This window comes from Triturus cristatus, chromosome 12 (assembly GCF_964204655.1).
Source record: "Triturus cristatus chromosome 12, aTriCri1.1, whole genome shotgun sequence".
NCBI classification, from domain to species: domain Eukaryota; kingdom Metazoa; phylum Chordata; class Amphibia; order Caudata; family Salamandridae; genus Triturus; species Triturus cristatus.
The window spans coordinates 724,551,776-724,568,505 of record NC_140595.1 but is presented as its reverse complement, the minus strand read 5'-3'; the positions used below and the strand labels follow the sequence as shown (position 1 = coordinate 724,568,505).

General features: G+C 41.5%; 4 non-coding genes across 4 annotated transcripts; all 4 read right to left on the bottom strand.

Annotated features, from left to right (window-relative positions):
- Nucleotides 1-7,661: 7,661 nt before the first annotated feature.
- Nucleotides 7,662-7,743, bottom strand: TRNAS-AGA (transfer RNA serine (anticodon AGA)). Its single transcript has one exon. It is a non-coding gene; the product is annotated as a tRNA-Ser (tRNA).
- Nucleotides 7,744-10,331: 2,588 nt separating this feature from the next.
- TRNAH-GUG (transfer RNA histidin (anticodon GUG)) lies at nucleotides 10,332-10,403 on the bottom strand. Its single transcript has one exon. It is a non-coding gene; the product is annotated as a tRNA-His (tRNA).
- A 1,281-nt stretch (nucleotides 10,404-11,684) lies between these two features.
- On the bottom strand, nucleotides 11,685-11,766 carry TRNAS-AGA (transfer RNA serine (anticodon AGA)). The gene has a single exon. It is a non-coding gene; the product is annotated as a tRNA-Ser (tRNA).
- Nucleotides 11,767-15,707: 3,941 nt separating this feature from the next.
- TRNAS-AGA (transfer RNA serine (anticodon AGA)) lies at nucleotides 15,708-15,789 on the bottom strand. The gene has a single exon. It is a non-coding gene; the product is annotated as a tRNA-Ser (tRNA).
- Between the last annotated feature and the right edge of the window lie 941 nt (nucleotides 15,790-16,730).

Sequence of the window (16,730 nt, the reverse complement as noted above, 5' to 3'; positions counted from 1 at the left end):
AAAGTATTTATACGATTGGCTTCAATGACTTCAGTATCTGTTGTGACTGCATAAGCGGCCACTAATTCTCCTGTACTTGTTCTCATGCATGAACCATCTACATAAAATGTCAAGTCTGGATCTGGCAATGGAACATCGGTCAAGTCTTGTCTGGGTTTTGTCGTTACAGTAATAACTTCAATACAGTCATGGGCTAGTGGGTCTGTTCCGGTTACTGGCAAAAGTGTGGCAGGATTCAATGTGTTACAGCGTCTTATTTCTATATGTGGCTGAAACAATGTAAGTTCATACCCTGTAAGTCGTGCTATGGTCAAGTGTTGTGTTTGTGTTCTATTTACAAGAACCTCTACTGCGTGTGGTACTTGAACTGTCAATGGATGTCCTAACACTATGGCATCGCTTTGTCTGATTGCTAAAGCTGTCGCTGCCACTGATTTCAGGCATGCAGGCAAAGCCTGAGCTACGGGATCTAATGTACTAGAAAAATAAGCACATGGTTTGTGTGCTCCTGCTTGATCCTGTGTGAGTACTGACAAAGCAGTACCTTCGCGTTCTGTAACAAAGAGTGTAAACTGTTTTCTGTAACATGGTGTTGCTAAAACAGGTGCTTGACATAAAGTTTTCTTTAGGCTTTCAAAAGCTTGTGTATGTTCCTGAGTCCAAGGGAGAACAGTCGATGTGGCTGCCTCCTGTGTTGTCAACTGAATGAGTGGTTTTGCTAGAAATGCATATTGCGGAATCCACTGTCTACAGTATGAAGTGAGGCCTATGAAAGCCCGCACCTCCTTTTGTGTCTTGGGTATTGGCATGTTAGCTATTAACTGAATGCGGTCTGGTGTAAGCTGCCTTCCCTCCTTGGACAGCGAGTGTCCAAGATAAATAACTCGCTGGACACAGAATTGCAGCTTAGAAGGGGACACCTTGTGCCCTTTTTCGGCTAGAAATTGTAAAACTGTCAGTGATGCTTTTTCACATTCAGGTTCGCTTCGGGCGGTGATCAGCAGATCATCGACGTATTGAAGCAGAGCAGTGTTAACTGGCATGTGTATACTGTCAAGTTCTCGTTTCAGTGCTTGGCTATAGATGCTGGGGCTTTCTGTAAATCCTTGAGGTGCGCGTGAGAATTTAAAGCTACGTCCATTTAAACTAAATCCGAATAAATATTGGCTTTCCGGATCTATTGGGACGCTGAAAAAGGCATTCTTGAGATCGATTACAGTAAAGAATGTTGCTTCGGAATCAATAGCTGTCAGTAATGACGAGATATCGGGAACCACAGGAAATTGTGGCACAATGCATTTGTTTAATTCGCGCAGATCAATAACCAATCGATATACTGGCGGGGCCTTAGGATCTGTTCGTTTAAGAATCGGAATTATCGGGGAATTACATACATTGGAGTCAGTTTCTACAACCACTCCTTGGGCAATGAGTTCGTCAATGATTTGCAGTAAAGCCATTACAGCATCTGGGGGTAACTTGTATTGTCGCATTCGTGGTAGCACCACTCCTGCCTTTAATGTGACTCGATATGGTGTAATATTCATGCATCCAACATCAGTAGGGCCTTGTGCCCATAGACGTGTAGGTAAAATCTGTAATCGGGGATCCATGTCTCTAGACACATAGTGACCTTTAAAATCACGTAAAAACAATCTTACTCCTTCCGGAGAACAACATATTATAGCTCCTAGAGCTTTTAACGTTTTTATTCCTAATAAATTTTCTGGACATGATTTAGTAAGCAATAAATCTGTAGTTCGGGTCAAAGGTCCTATCGTAAGTGGCAGAGGTTGTGACACTTCATTAACAATAGGTTTTCCTGAAAAACCAAGGGAAATATTCTGTGAGCCTGAGAGGGGTGCCCCTGGAACTTCACTACGTTTTATGGTCGTTCGACTTGCCCCTGTATCGAGTAGAAATTTTCTATCTTGGCCTAATAATTCACTATGTACATAAGGTCCTTCTTGGTCTACTGGGATTTCAATAAGGGGTAAGTCAACTTCCCTCTCTAGGCTTGTTCATGCGTAACGCTGATACTCGGGATATTCATACTGTGCGGTCTGATACATTTGTCGTGTTGTTGTTTGTGTGGCAGCAACAGGCAATGGGGGTGCAGCTGGCACAAACTGTATTGGCTGTTGTGCGGCTGGCATGGCCTGGGCATGCTGCATAGCTCCTTGTTCATTCTGATCTTGTCTGAGTGGCCGTGATCTTTCTTGTGTTTTACCTATGGCGATATTATGTTTTAAAACTGGACAATCGTGTACGTAATGGCCTGGCTTTTTACAATAATTGCATGTCCCTTTTACAGGTCCTGCTGAATCGGAATGTGTCATACCCCTTTTATGCCCTTCAGCTGGAACTGTCTGGGAAACTAACATTTTCATTTTCGTGTCTTTCATGCGTCTGTGTTCATGTTCTTGTTCCTCTCTAATTCTATTGTGATGGTACTGTAACATTTGTAACATTTGTGATGGAGTGTTACCTTGCCAGGTACTCTCGAATTTTAATACTCTATTCTTTACTGGGGGCAGAGCATTTTCTACTAATTTTGTTACAAACAGATGTGGGTATGATTCGCTACTTGCTTTTATGCCACTATTTATACCAAAACATTTTTCAAATCGGGCATAGTAATCACTAGTGTCTTCATCTTGCTTCTGTTTACAGGCTGAAATTGTACCCCAATCTTCCTTTTTCGTAGTTAATAAACGCGGCAGTACCTGTACTAGTAATCCTGGTAATGCCTTAGTTTTGTCCCCAAGCCCTGCTCCTGCAGTTCGGGCCTTTTCTTCAGCTTCTAACACTGACCATTCTATCTTTTGGTCTCCTACCTCCCACTCTTTTTCCTTGAGTTTTTCATAAATGCCAGCAGGCATCAATACCTTTAATATTGTCATAATGTCGGGGTAGGTATACTCTCCCATGAGTAACATGTCTTTAATTTCTCGGTGAAAACCCGCTGGGTCTTTGTCATGACTGTGTACCACTTTCTTCATTTGTAACAATTCTATTTTCGATATGGGCGTATATACAAATACGCGTTTAAACTGATTGTCCTCACCCTTTATTGGGTGCACTTCTCGTAAGGGATTCTGTCTATCTATGTGATACGTAGTTCTTTCCTTGACGGACAATGGAACATGTTCTGAACATACAAAAAGAATATACTGCTTTCTTGATTCTAGAATTTCTTTAATTAATTCAGTACCTGGACCTCTCCATTTATTCATAAGTAATTCAGTCAGTATGTCAGGCAAGGGACCAGGGTCCGAATGCTGACTCCGATATAGTATAATGAGTTGTTGAATCATATAAATCCCAGCTAACCTTTGTTCATCTGGGGTAAGATTCAAAAATGTGCGTACTACTGTATCATCACTATATTTTCCGGGACTGTCCACCCAATGGACAGCTGCCCTGGCTAAATCTTGTTCATCCATAGAATCGAGGAAATGATAACCCCTTCGTTCTCGGAGTAGTTTGTTGGCGGTTTGGAACGAATGCTCGTTAGACCTTATATTAATTATAGGTATTTGAAAATTCCTGTTATTATCTGGACATATCGGATGTATTGAGTCAGTATGATATCTAGTCTGATTCCTATTACAAGATCTTCCTCTACCTACATAGGCTATGGTGTCCGACTGTCCTGTGGGCAGTCCTGACCCTTCTTCCTCGTTTTGTTCGAACTCGTCTACCTCTAATCGCTCTTCGTGTAGGCGTTCTATTTCTTTACGGATCTTTCGGCACATGGCTATTATACAATTTTGTTTATCATGTCTCCCTTCTGATATATTCTGGCTCCATCTTGTAAGAATTTTCATTGCTTCCGGGTCTACCCCCGGTCGGTCTTGATTTCTGATCACACAGTTTATGAGGAAACGTAACAGTTCCCCCTGTATCTCTACTTTCTGGTATTCCATAGCTCTGTAAATACATTCTGGATCTCGCCCTGTTTGGACAAAATGATATATATTATCTAGATGCGCAGTCATTCCTGGTAACTTCGCTAAATACACTGCGGCTCGTCTGATACGCAATGATGCTAGGGTCATTTCGTCCTCCTTTCCAGGCACCGGGTCATATCTACAATCTATAAGAAGTTCCTTAAGCGCACGGGCACTAAGGAGTTTGGGTGTACGTGAATGTCCTGACTCTTGAAATGTAAGTTTATTTATTCTGGGTGGCGTAGAGAAAATATTGGTAGCACCTCCCGTGGCCCCATCTGGGGCGTCGGGTGTAAAAGGATTCGTCGAACGTGACACAGCAACTACAGGTGTGGACACAGCCATAGAAGTAGCTGTAGGAGCGGATACAGAAACAGATGTGCTTGCCGGAACTTGTGACTCGATTTGTTGCTGTAGGGATACGGGCACTGGATCTTGGCGTTGAACCTCCCTGGTATGCGGTCTATGTGGGGCGGAATTAGCATACTTCGGGAGCTGCGTCATCTAAATATGAGGAAAGAAAAACATCTTCTGCGGTTCTAGGATGCCCCTTAGGATGTACCTTTATTGGGAACAATGGGGTTGGCAAGTCTTTTGGTGTTTCTGGAGTAGCCTTAGGTAATCCTTCGGCCAGAAGGGGATACATACCATTCATAAGGGCATTTCTTTGTCTGTCTACTTGTTCTGATTTCACTCGGATACCTTCCTCAATTAATAGATTCTCTCGGACTTTATTGGAATTCTCTTTACTCTTCTCTTCCTGTCTACGTGCTTTTTCTGTTCGTCTATGTGATTCTTTACGCCATAATTCAACGGCGTCTTTCTGTGACTGTCTGACTTTCCTTTTCCATAACTCTTCCTCGACTTTCATGATGCACTCTGCATCCCAGGTCCCCGCTGTGGGCCACCTCTGACTTTCTGGTAATCCCTTGGTATAGTCTACCCATAAATCAAGGAATAATATAGCGTCTAAGCCATGTTTGTGATACATAAAGTGCCCTGGAGTGTCCCTAGGAGGAATAGGGACGGCTTCTTCGAGAACCCCTTTTCTGGTAGTGATCTGTCTTAATTTCGAAAAGAGCGGCATATTGAGAACTGACCTTATACTTGATTTTGACCTGATACTTGAATTTGAACAGACTTAATACAATAAACACGATAATGAACAGTCATTCATACCACGATATACAGAACATACTTAAACACTTTAAACATTAAACATTAAACCTTTAACTGAAACAACAATGATGATCGTCTGCATAACTAATCACCAAGCTTAATTCTCGACAATAACTAGACAATAACTAGACACTTCGGAATACTTCGGAATACTTGATATACTGCTAAACAGTACAGATACACTGCTAAAACAGTGCAGACCGGATTTGTGTACCCAAACCCGTCTTGACCGGCACAACCTATGTGCACGTCAGAAATGCCTCCCCAGCAATGGTACTCACCGGGTAGCTTCGGAAACGGAAGGCCTCAGTAACTTGAACTTGAACCGGACTGGACTCGACTCGACTCGACTCGTCGGACACTGGGCTTGACTTCGGACTGGTGGGTCTCTGTATACCTCGGATCTTGCTCTCTCAGCTAGGCTCTGGTCGGGATACTTCGCACTTCTCACCGCCTCGTCTGGGTGTTGATCGCAGTCTCAGTCGCCCCCGCTTGACCGGAGGGAGATACAGGAAATCCTGCTGGTACGCGTTATTGTCCGTCCAGCTGTGGCAGGAGACCGGGCCTGCAACGCACCGCCGGCGCGTGAGATGAGAAAGTGTCCCTGTTCGGGCGCCATCATGTGGTAAATATTTCTCCTTTACCGGGACTGAATTTGATACAGGAACATAATAAAATAGCTCAGTAAAATGAGAGGCAGAATCCGTGGTATTAGAGGTTCGGAATGGGCTTTATTCCATTAATGCGATTATAATCGGTTGCTCCCAATGTTCCGTCACCACGAAGGTTCAGGAAGTGAAGCACACACATTATTGACATGAAATGGCTTTTATAATACATACATTACAATGAAGCGAATATAGTAGGCGTAACAATTGATAAGGAAAATGACGAATTGTCTACGTAACCGAAAAATGGGTGTAATAAGGAGTAAAAAGGAACATAATTGGTTATGAGATCATATATAGGTGGATCTATAAGATAATATTTGGCATAGATGCGCGCACAGCAGCATGACGTGTGATTGACGTGTAACTGGGGGGTGAAGGGGACTTGACATTTAGCTCTACATGTGGAGACAAGAAGTCTGGGGGTCAAGTCAACCTAATCCCAAATCATATCTAACATCCTATGTTTAAAGAACTATGTTATCCATAAAAGAAGGACTCTCGAACAGAATCTATTCTATACTGACTGTGTGTGCGTGTACAAGCGTCTAAATGTCTACACTAAATGCGAGGGCAGGAATCTTCCATAGTAACAGGGCTATGAATTACTTGTATTAAGACGGAGAAGCCGGGCCCTTTGCTGGGTAGCTGGAAGAATGTTTACTTAAACTACTAGGCAGGAATGCATCGGCTGAGGGGGAAGCAGATAATTCGAAGGTGAAATACAGTTCTTGGCAGAGAATAGGCTGATGTCAGGCTTCGTGAGCCGCGCAGAGAATGAGACAAAGTTCATGGTCACAGATGCAGGCTCAGACTGGAGTTTTCAGAGGCAGAAGGCAAGAGGAGTTTTGATGACAGAATCAGGGCCTACTTGCCTGGACTGTAAAATGACATAAGTGAACCATATAAAACCGGTGGCCTTTTGTACTTAGGAATGGAATATCCGGCCTATTCATGGCGGATCTGACAGAGGACATGTTGACTGTGGACGCACATGTATTTGCGTCTTCATAACTGGAACTGGAGGGAACATACATGTACTTGTGACATGCATATAGAACCGTTGGGGTCCAAGATAGGGGACATAACTGACCAGAAAAATCCATATTTCCACACATCATGGCTCGTAGGGGACCCACAACACGCTTTTCTTAGCTCACTGAATTAAAGTATAAACTTCCGCCGTGTGTGAGTGGTAAAGGCTTGTTAATATGGTTCCTTTTCCAATTCAAGTCTGACAACAAGAGGCAGGAACCACGTGGCTTCGGAAGCTCAGGAAAGTAGCCACCAACCACAGAGAAAGAGAGAACTGGCAGTATGAGAGGTGGAGAAAACAGAAGCGGGAGCAAGGAGCTCTAATGAGATTGATGGCGTTTAAATAGAGAGCGTAAAGGAACAGTTACACAGCTAAGAAATGGGAAAGACAGACTAGGGAAAAAAACACAGAAAGAGCCTGTAGATGAAATTCTCTTCCTGGGACAGCAGGTTAAGAGAAATTACACATGGGGAGGTTAAGCATGTAACACGGGGGAGAATAAAAAAGAAAATGCAGTTTTATGAAGTGTGTTTGCCAATCCAGCCAGCACTTTTGTTCTATTTCTCTCTTTGCGTCTTTTATTGGTAAAGTAACTTTCAAGGGCATGCGCAGGTATGAATGAGAGAGCAACAGTATAATAATTTGAAGCGTTTACACCAGTGCTAAATTAGGAATGAGGTGTAGCAAAGACATGAAAGAGGTAGCGATAACAAATATGTGGAGAGGCAATAGTGACACAAAAATAAGCCACCTATTTATAAAACTGAAATGGAAGAAATACTAAAGGTTAACTTCTGAAATTGTAGCCGATAATAAAAAGATTCTCATTGTTGGCAGGATTCGAACCTGCGCGGGGATACCCCAATGGATTTCTAGTCCATCGCCTTAACCACTCGGCCACAACAACTTGCTGTAGGCTGCCTACAAATATTTTGTTTGAAAGTTTTGAAGTTTTCCCACATCAAAGTACTGATATTCTGCAATGCGCTTTTTAAAAACAATGTTTTTTTCATCATGCACGTTCTGTCCTAAAAATAAAAATTGCATGAGTATATCTCTGGATCTGTAAAAGGATACGCTTGCATTCAAACTCTCTTGTGGCACTCAAGTTTTTTGGACCCTGTTGCACTCTGTTTTTGTGCTGCTTTTAGTCTACGACCCATATTACAGAAGTCAACCATCTCTGATTATTTGGGACTCCTTTGTAAGTGCCTTATCTGTAATCCTTGAAAAGCTCTATAATAAAGGGGTCTGTCAAAGATTGCTTGTATGGAAGATAAAAGAAGGCCCACTTGTCTCACCAAATGCAGTAGAGAAACCTGATGTTTTACTCATGTTATCCTTAGTTCAGTTTTTGTTAGACCTGGCATCCTTAAGGTGGCCTACCAGCAACCTTTTTGCTTTTCACCTCACGTTTTGCTGTATCTTTATGTTGGCCGTAGGACTCTAATCACTTTATCACTACTGTGAGAAAGTGGCTCTGTATATACTGTTCCCAAATAGGTACAGTGTGCACAGAGTCCCCAGTCCCCAGAGGTTTGGCAGAGGCTTAAGTTAGATATAACCTTACTCTCTAAAGTGGTAGCTTGCAGAGCAGTAAGGCAGTATCAGAGTACAGTGTAAAACATTTGTTGTACACACTCAGTCAGCAAATGGTCTCACACACTCAAGAACTGAACTCTAGGCCATTGGTTTGCATACAAAAGATATTGTTGTTTTATTTTAGAACCAACAATAGGTATCAAAATATACTTTCTCAGAATGAGATGCTTTAGTTAAATACTTTGCAATAGGCAATTGACTTTTGCAGGTCATAGTTACAGTTTATTGCAATAGGCAACACAATTTGAATCACAATAATACATTGAGCTCAATGGGAATTTTAAGTTATATGCAATTAATTACTTTCAGGATTACTTTTCTAAATCCAGGACTGGATCCTAGATTCAGTCCTGGGACAGTTCTTGGAAACAAGTGAGTAAATTCGTTTTAGTTACTGTTGTGATTTTTAAGCAATATTTTGCTATTTTAAAAGTTGACACTTCGAAACTTTTGCTGATCAAATTACCAATGTTATCCTATGGAAGGAAATTCACTTAGCAGGTAAGTGGGGTTATGGTTACTTTTTCTAGGTCAGTGTTGGATCCTAGATCCAGCACTACTGTACCACCTGTAAGCAGTTGAGAAACTGCGTTTAAGTTATACAGGCGATTTTTAAGGAATATTTACATGTTTGCAAAATCGACACTTAGAAGAAATTTCACAGAAAAACAGTCAATGGTTTCCTATGGAAGAAAATTCAAGTTACGGGTAAAGTACGTTCTCGTTACTTTTGTAATCCAGTGCTGGGCTCCTAGGCTCAGTACTGGGACATCTATCTAAAACAGGTAAACAATTACGTTTTCACAGTTGGTACGATTTTTAAAGAATATTTGTAAGTTTCAAAAATCGACACTTAGAAAATTTTCAGCAAAAAGCAGGCAATGATATCCCATGGAAGGAAATTCGAGTTACTGGTAAGTACGGTTAAAATTACTTTTCAGGGTCAGTACCGAGCTCCAAGATGCAGCACTGAGGTCTCTCCTGATAACAGGTGAGTAAATCAGAATTCGTTGTTCGGCTGATTTTAGATGAATATTTTAAAGTTCCAAAACTCCACACCACTTAGAAGAATTTCCAAGTGAAACCACTCAATGTTAGCCTATGGAAGAAAAGTGAGTTATCGGCTTTTAGGTAAGTACTCGACTGGCAGAGTTATGGTTCTGGGCATAGACTCAGGGGTCTCCCAGGGGAGTCCCAGCCTACTTGCCAAGCCTTAAACTCCCCTTTTATTACATATAATTTACACCTAAGGTAGGCCCTAGGTAGTCCTAGGTGCATGATGCTATGTAAGTAAAAAATAAGATATGTACTTTGGTGGTTCGCGTGTCCTGTAAGTACCAAACAGTCTATTTCATTTTTCACTACTGTGAGGTCTACCCCTCTCATAGGTTAGCTCTGTGTATTCCCCTATACTTTTAATTTGGTAATTCCATATCGGAGAGGAGTAGCTTTATTTATTTATTGAAAATCCTACTTACTGGTGAGGTTGGATTTAACTTTACTATTTTAGAAATGCCACTTTTAGAGAGTGAACATTTCTCTGCACTTACTGCTCTATTTGCCTGAAACCTGGCCCCAATACACGTCTGGATTGGGCTGGGTGACAGCAAAATTTGTGCCTTCCCTCTAGAGAGCCACAACACAGGTCACTCAACTGCACCTGGGGGGTGAGCTCCGCTCCCCCTCCACCCCCAATAGGTTCAAGAACGATAATTTATGTAAGTAAATACATTATAGCTACAGCTTATAATCATGCGAGTTTAAATCATTTGTTGTTAGATGGTTTAAATATTTGAAAGGATCTGTTTTTAATAGACATTTTACAAAAACCACTGGTACATTTGCTAATTCTGTAAAATTAACACCCAACTGCCGTGACATTGCCAACCACAATGCCGTGACTCGGATTCGAACCGAGGTTGCTGCGGCCACAACGCAGAGTACTAACCACTATACGATCACAGCGAGCTACTTGGGCTCAACGACATACAGTGACATGGAGAATTTATAATTCGGAACACTCAGGGCTGTTCCTGTGATAGGCTGGATGTATTCATTGCTTCCTCATTCCTCATTCAGAGGCTGCGTCTCCTCAGTGGTTGATAGGCTGAAACCGTTTCCTGGCCGCCTGCTTGTGAAATGCCAGGAGTCAAAGATCACACATTACACTTGCGGACCTGTGATGGGACACCAATGCAGAGAAACCCACCTGGCACAGACCTTCTATTCTGTCTATTAGACCTGCATCTTCCCTGCACCTTTCAAGCCATTTGTATGTGAAGCAAGAAAGAGTTAGAGAGTGATCCATCTACACTTTTATAGGGAGGATGTCGCCGTGAGCTCCTCCCAGCTAATCACACGAACAGCAGAAAAGCAAGATAAATACACAGTTGAGGGGTGGGCTGCATGGTTATGTTTTTGAGTAAATATTGAAACTGACCTCAGTGGCTCATTAGCAGAGCTGCGGCTAATGACTGGTGCCAAATCATGATGAAGCAAGCACCATGGCTCGTAGGGGACCCACAACACGCTTTTCTTAGCTCACTGAATTAAAGTATAAACTTCCGCCGTGTGTGAGTGGTAAAGGCTTGTTAATATGGTTCCTTTTCCAATTCAAGTCTGACAACAAGAGGCAGGAACCACGTGGCTTCGGAAGCTCAGGAAAGTAGCCACCAACCACAGAGAAAGAGAGAACTGGCAGTATGAGAGGTGGAGAAAACAGAAGCGGGAGCAAGGAGCTCAAATGAGATTGATGGCGTTTAAATAGAGCGCGTAAAGGAACAGTTACACAGCTAAGAAATGGGAAAGACAGACTAGGGAAAAAAACACAAAAAGAGCCTGTAGATGAAATTCTCTTCCTGGGACAGCAGGTTAAGAGAAATTACACATGGGGAGGTTAAGCATGTAACACGGGGGAGAATAAAAAAGAAAATGCAGTTTTATGAAGTGTGTTTGCCAATCCAGCCAGCACTTTTGTTCTATTTCTCTCTTTGCGTCTTTTATTGGTAAAGTAACTTTCAAGTGCATGCGCAGGTATGAATGAGAGAGCAACCGTATAATAATTTGAAGCGTTTACACCAGTGCTAAAGTAGGAATGAGGTGTAGCAAAGACATGAAAGAGGTAGCGATAACAAATATGTGGAGAGGCAATAGTGACACAAAAATAAGCCACCTATTTATAAAACTGAAATGGAAGAAATACTAAAGGTTAACTTCTGAAATTGTAGCCGATAATAAAAAGATTCTCGTTGTTGGCAGGATTCGAACCTGCGCGGGGATACCCCAATGGATTTCTAGTCCATCGCCTTAACCACTCGGCCACAACAACTTGCTGTAGGCTGCCTACAAATATTTTGTTTGAAAGTTTTGAAGTTTTCCCACATCAAAGTACTGATATTCTGCAATGCGCTTTTTAAAAACAATGTTTTTTTCATCATGCACGTTCTGTCCTAAAAACAAAAATTGCATGAGTATATCTCTGGATCTGTAAAAGGATACGCTTGCATTCAAACTCTCTTGTGGCACTCAAGTTTTTTGGACCCTGTTGCACTCTGTTTTTGCGCTGCTTTTAGTCTACGACCCATATTACAGAAGTCAACCATCTCTGAGTATTTGGGACTCCTTTGTAAGTGCCTTATCTTTAATCCTTGAAAAGCTCTATAATAAAGGGGTCTGTCAAAGATTGCTTGAATGGAAGATAAAAGAAGGCCCACTTGTCTCACCAAATGCAGTAGAGAAACCTGATGTTTTACTCATGTTATCCTTAGTTCAGTTTTTGTTAGACCTGGCATCCTTAAGGTGGCCTACCAGCAACCTTTTTGCTTTTCACCTCACGTTTTGCTGTATCTTTATGTTGGCCTTAGGACTCTAATCACTTTATCACTACTGTGAGAAAGTGGCTCTGTATATACTGTTCCCAAATAGGTACAGTGTGCACAGAGTCCCCAGTCCCCAGAGGTTTGGCAGAGGCTAAAGTTAGATATAACCTTACTCTCTAAAGTGGTAGCTTGCCGAGCAGTAAGGCAGTATCAGAGTACAGTGTAAAACATTTGTTGTACACACTCAGTCAGCAAATGGTCTCACACACTCAAGAACTGAACTCTAGGCCATTGGTTTGCATACAAAATATATTGTTGTTTTATTTTAGAACCAACAATAGGTATCAAAATATACTTTCTCAGAATGAGATGCTTTAGTTAAATACTTTGCAATAGGCAATTGACTTTTGCAGGTCATAGTTACAGTTTATTGCAATAGGCAACACAATTTGAATCACAATAATACATTGAGCTCAATGGGAATTTTAAGTTATATGCAATTAATTACTTTCAGGATTACTTTTCTAAATCCAGGACTGGATCCTAGATTCAGTCCTGGGACAGTTCTTGGAAACAAGTGAGTAAATTCGTTTTAGTTACTGTTGTGATTTTTAAGCAATATTTTGCTATTTTAAAAGTTGACACTTCGAAACTTTTGCTGATCAAATTACCAATGTTATCCTATGGAAGGAAATTCACTTAGCAGGTAAGTGGGGTTATGGTTACTTTTTCTAGGTCAGTGTTGGATCCTAGATCCAGCACTACTGTACCACCTGTAAGCAGTTGAGAAACTGCGTTTAAGTTATACAGGCGATTTTTAAGGAATATTTACATGTTTGCAAAATCGACACTTAGAAGAAATTTCACAGAAAAACAGTCAATGGTTTCCTATGGAAGAAAATTCAAGTTACGGGTAAAGTACGTTCTCGTTACTTTTGTAATCCAGTGCTGGGCTCCTAGGCTCAGTACTGGGACATCTATCTAAAACAGGTAAACAATTACGTTTTCACAGTTGGTACGATTTTTAAAGAATATTTGTAAGTTTCAAAAATCGACACTTAGAACATTTTCAGCAAAAAGCAGGCAATGATATCCCATGGAAGGAAATTCGAGTTACTGGTAAGTACGGTTAAAATTACTTTTCAGGGTCAGTACTGAGCTCCAAGATGCAGCACTGAGGTCTCTCCTGATAACAGGTGAGTAAATCAGAATTCGTTGTTCGGCTGATTTTAGATGAATATTTTAAAGTTCCAAAACTCCACACCACTTAGAAGAATTTCCAAGTGAAACCACTCAATGTTAGCCTATGGAAGAAAAGTGAGTTATCGGCTTTTAGGTAAGTACTCGACTGGCAGAGTTATGGTTCTGGGCATAGACTCAGGGGTCTCCCAGGGGAGTCCCAGCCTACTTGCCAAGCCTTAAACTCCCCTTTTATTACATATAATTTACACCTAAGGTAGGCCCTAGGTAGTCCTAGGTGCATGATGCTATGTAAGTAAAACATAAGATATGTACTTTGGTGGTTCGCGTGTCCTGTAAGTACCAAACAGTCTATTTCATTTTTCACTACTGTGAGGTCTACCCCTCTCATAGGTTAGCTCTGTGTATTCCCCTATACTTTTTATTTGGTAATTCCATATCGGAGAGGAGTAGCTTTATTTATTTATTGAAAATCCTACTTACTGGTGAGGTTGGATTTAACTTTACTATTTTAGAAATGCCACTTTTAGAGAGTGAACATTTCTCTGCACTTACTGCTCTATTTGCCTGAAACCTGGCCCCAATACACGTCTGGATTGGGCTGGGTGACAGCAAAATTTGTGCCTTCCCTCTAGAGAGCCACAACACAGGTCACTCAACTGCACCTGGGGGGTGAGCTCCGCTCCCCCTCCACCCCCAATAGGTTCAAGAACGATAATTTATGTAAGTAAATACATTAAAGCTACAGCTTATAATCATGCGAGTTTAAATCATTTGTTGTTAGATGGTTTAAATATTTGAAAGGATCTGTTTTTAATAGACATTTTACAAAAACCACTGGTACATTTGCTAATTCTGTAAAATTAACACCCAACTGCCGTGACATTGCCAACCACAATGCCGTGACTCGGATTCAAACCGAGGTTGCTGCGGCCACAACGCAGAGTACTAACCACTATACGATCACGGCGAGCTACTTGGGCTCAACGACATACAGTGACATGGAGAATTTATAATTCGGAACACTCAGGGCTGTTCCTGTGATAGGCTGGATGTATTCATTGCTTCCTCATTCCTCATTCAGAGGCTGCGTCTCCTCAGTGGTTGATAGGCTGAAACCGTTTCCTGGCCGCCTGCTTGTGAAATGCCAGGAGTCAAAGATCACACATTACACTTGCGGACCTGTGATGGGACACCAATGCAGAGAAACCCACCTGGCACAGACCTTCTATTCTGTCTATTAGACCTGCATCTTCCCTGCACCTTTCAAGCCATTTGTATGTGAAGCAAGAAAGAGTTAGAGAGTGATCCATCTACACTTTTATAGGGAGGATGTCGCCGTGAGCTCCTCCCAGCTAATCACACGAACAGCAGAAAAGCAAGATAAATACACAGTTGAGGGGTGGGCTGCATGGTTATGTTTTTGAGTAAATATTGAAACTGACCTCAGTGGCTCATTAGCAGAGCTGCGGCTAATGACTGGTGCCAAATCATGATGAAGCAAGCACCATGGCTCGTAGGGGACCCACAACACGCTTTTCTTAGCTCACTGAATTAAAGTATAAACTTCCGCCGTGTGTGAGTGGTAAAGGCTTGTTAATATGGTTCCTTTTCCAATTCAAGTCTGACAACAAGAGGCAGGAACCACGTGGCTTCGGAAGCTCAGGAAAGTAGCCACCAACCACAGAGAAAGAGAGAACTGGCAGTATGAGAGGTGGAGAAAACAGAAGCGGGAGCAAGGAGCTCAAATGAGATTGATGGCGTTTAAATAGAGCGCGTAAAGGAACAGTTACACAGCTAAGAAATGGGAAAGACAGACTAGGGAAAAAAACACAGAAAGAGCCTGTAGATGAAATTCTCTTCCTGGGACAGCAGGTTAAGAGAAATTACACATGGGGAGGTTAAGCATGTAACACGGGGGAGAATAAAAAAGAAAATGCAGTTTTATGAAGTGTGTTTGCCAATCCAGCCAGCACTTTTGTTCTATTTCTCTCTTTGCGTCTTTTATTGGTAACGTAACTTTCAAGTGCATGCGCAGGTATGAATGAGAGAGCAACCGTATAATAATTTGAAGCGTTTACACCAGTGCTAAAGTAGGAATGAGGTGTAGCAAAGACATGAAAGAGGTAGCGATAACAAATATGTGGAGAGGCAATAGTGACACAAAAATAAGCCACCTATTTATAAAACTGAAATGGAAGAAATACTAAAGGTTAACTTCTGAAATTGTAGCCGATAATAAAAAGATTCTCGTTGTTGGCAGGATTCAAACCTGCGCGGGGATACCCCAATGGATTTCTAGTCCATCGCCTTAACCACTCGGCCACAACAACTTGCTGTAGGCTGCCTACAAATATTTTGTTTGAAAGTTTTGAAGTTTTCCCACATCAAAGTACTGATATTCTGCAATGCGCTTTTTAAAAACAATGTTTTTTTCATCATGCACGTTCTGTCCTAAAAACAAAAATTGCATGAGTATATCTCTGGATCTGTAAAAGGATACGCTTGCATTCAAACTCTCTTGTGGCACTCAAGTTTTTTGGACCCTGTTGCACTCTGTTTTTGCGCTGCTTTTAGTCTACGACCCATATTACAGAAGTCAACCATCTCTGAGTATTTGGGACTCCTTTGTAAGTGCCTTATCTTTAATCCTTGAAAAGCTCTATAATAAAGGGGTCTGTCAAAGATTGCTTGAATGGAAGATAAAAGAAGGCCCACTTGTCTCACCAAATGCAGTAGAGAAACCTGATGTTTTACTCATGTTATCCTTAGTTCAGTTTTTGTTCGACCTAGCATCCTTAAGGTGGCCTACCAGCAACCTTTTTGCTTTTCACCTCACGTTTTGCTGTATCTTTATGTTGGCCTTAGGACTCTAATCACTTTATCACTACTGTGAGAAAGTGGCTCTGTATATACTGTTCCCAAATAGGTACAGTGTGCACAGAGTCCCCAGTCCCCAGAGGTTTGGCAGAGGCTAAAGTTAGATATAACCTTACTCTCTAAAGTGGTAGCTTGCCGAGCAGTAAGGCAGTATCAGAGTACAGTGTAAAACATTTGTTGTACACACTCAGTCAGCAAATGGTCTCACACACTCAAGAACTGAACTCTAGGCCATTGGTTTGCATACAAAAGATATTGTTGTTTTATTTTAGAACCAACAATAGGTATAAAAATATACTTTCTCAGAATGAGATGCTTTAGTTAAATACTTTGCAATAGGCAATTGACTTTTGCAGGTCATAGTTACAGTTTATTGCAATAGGCAACACAATTT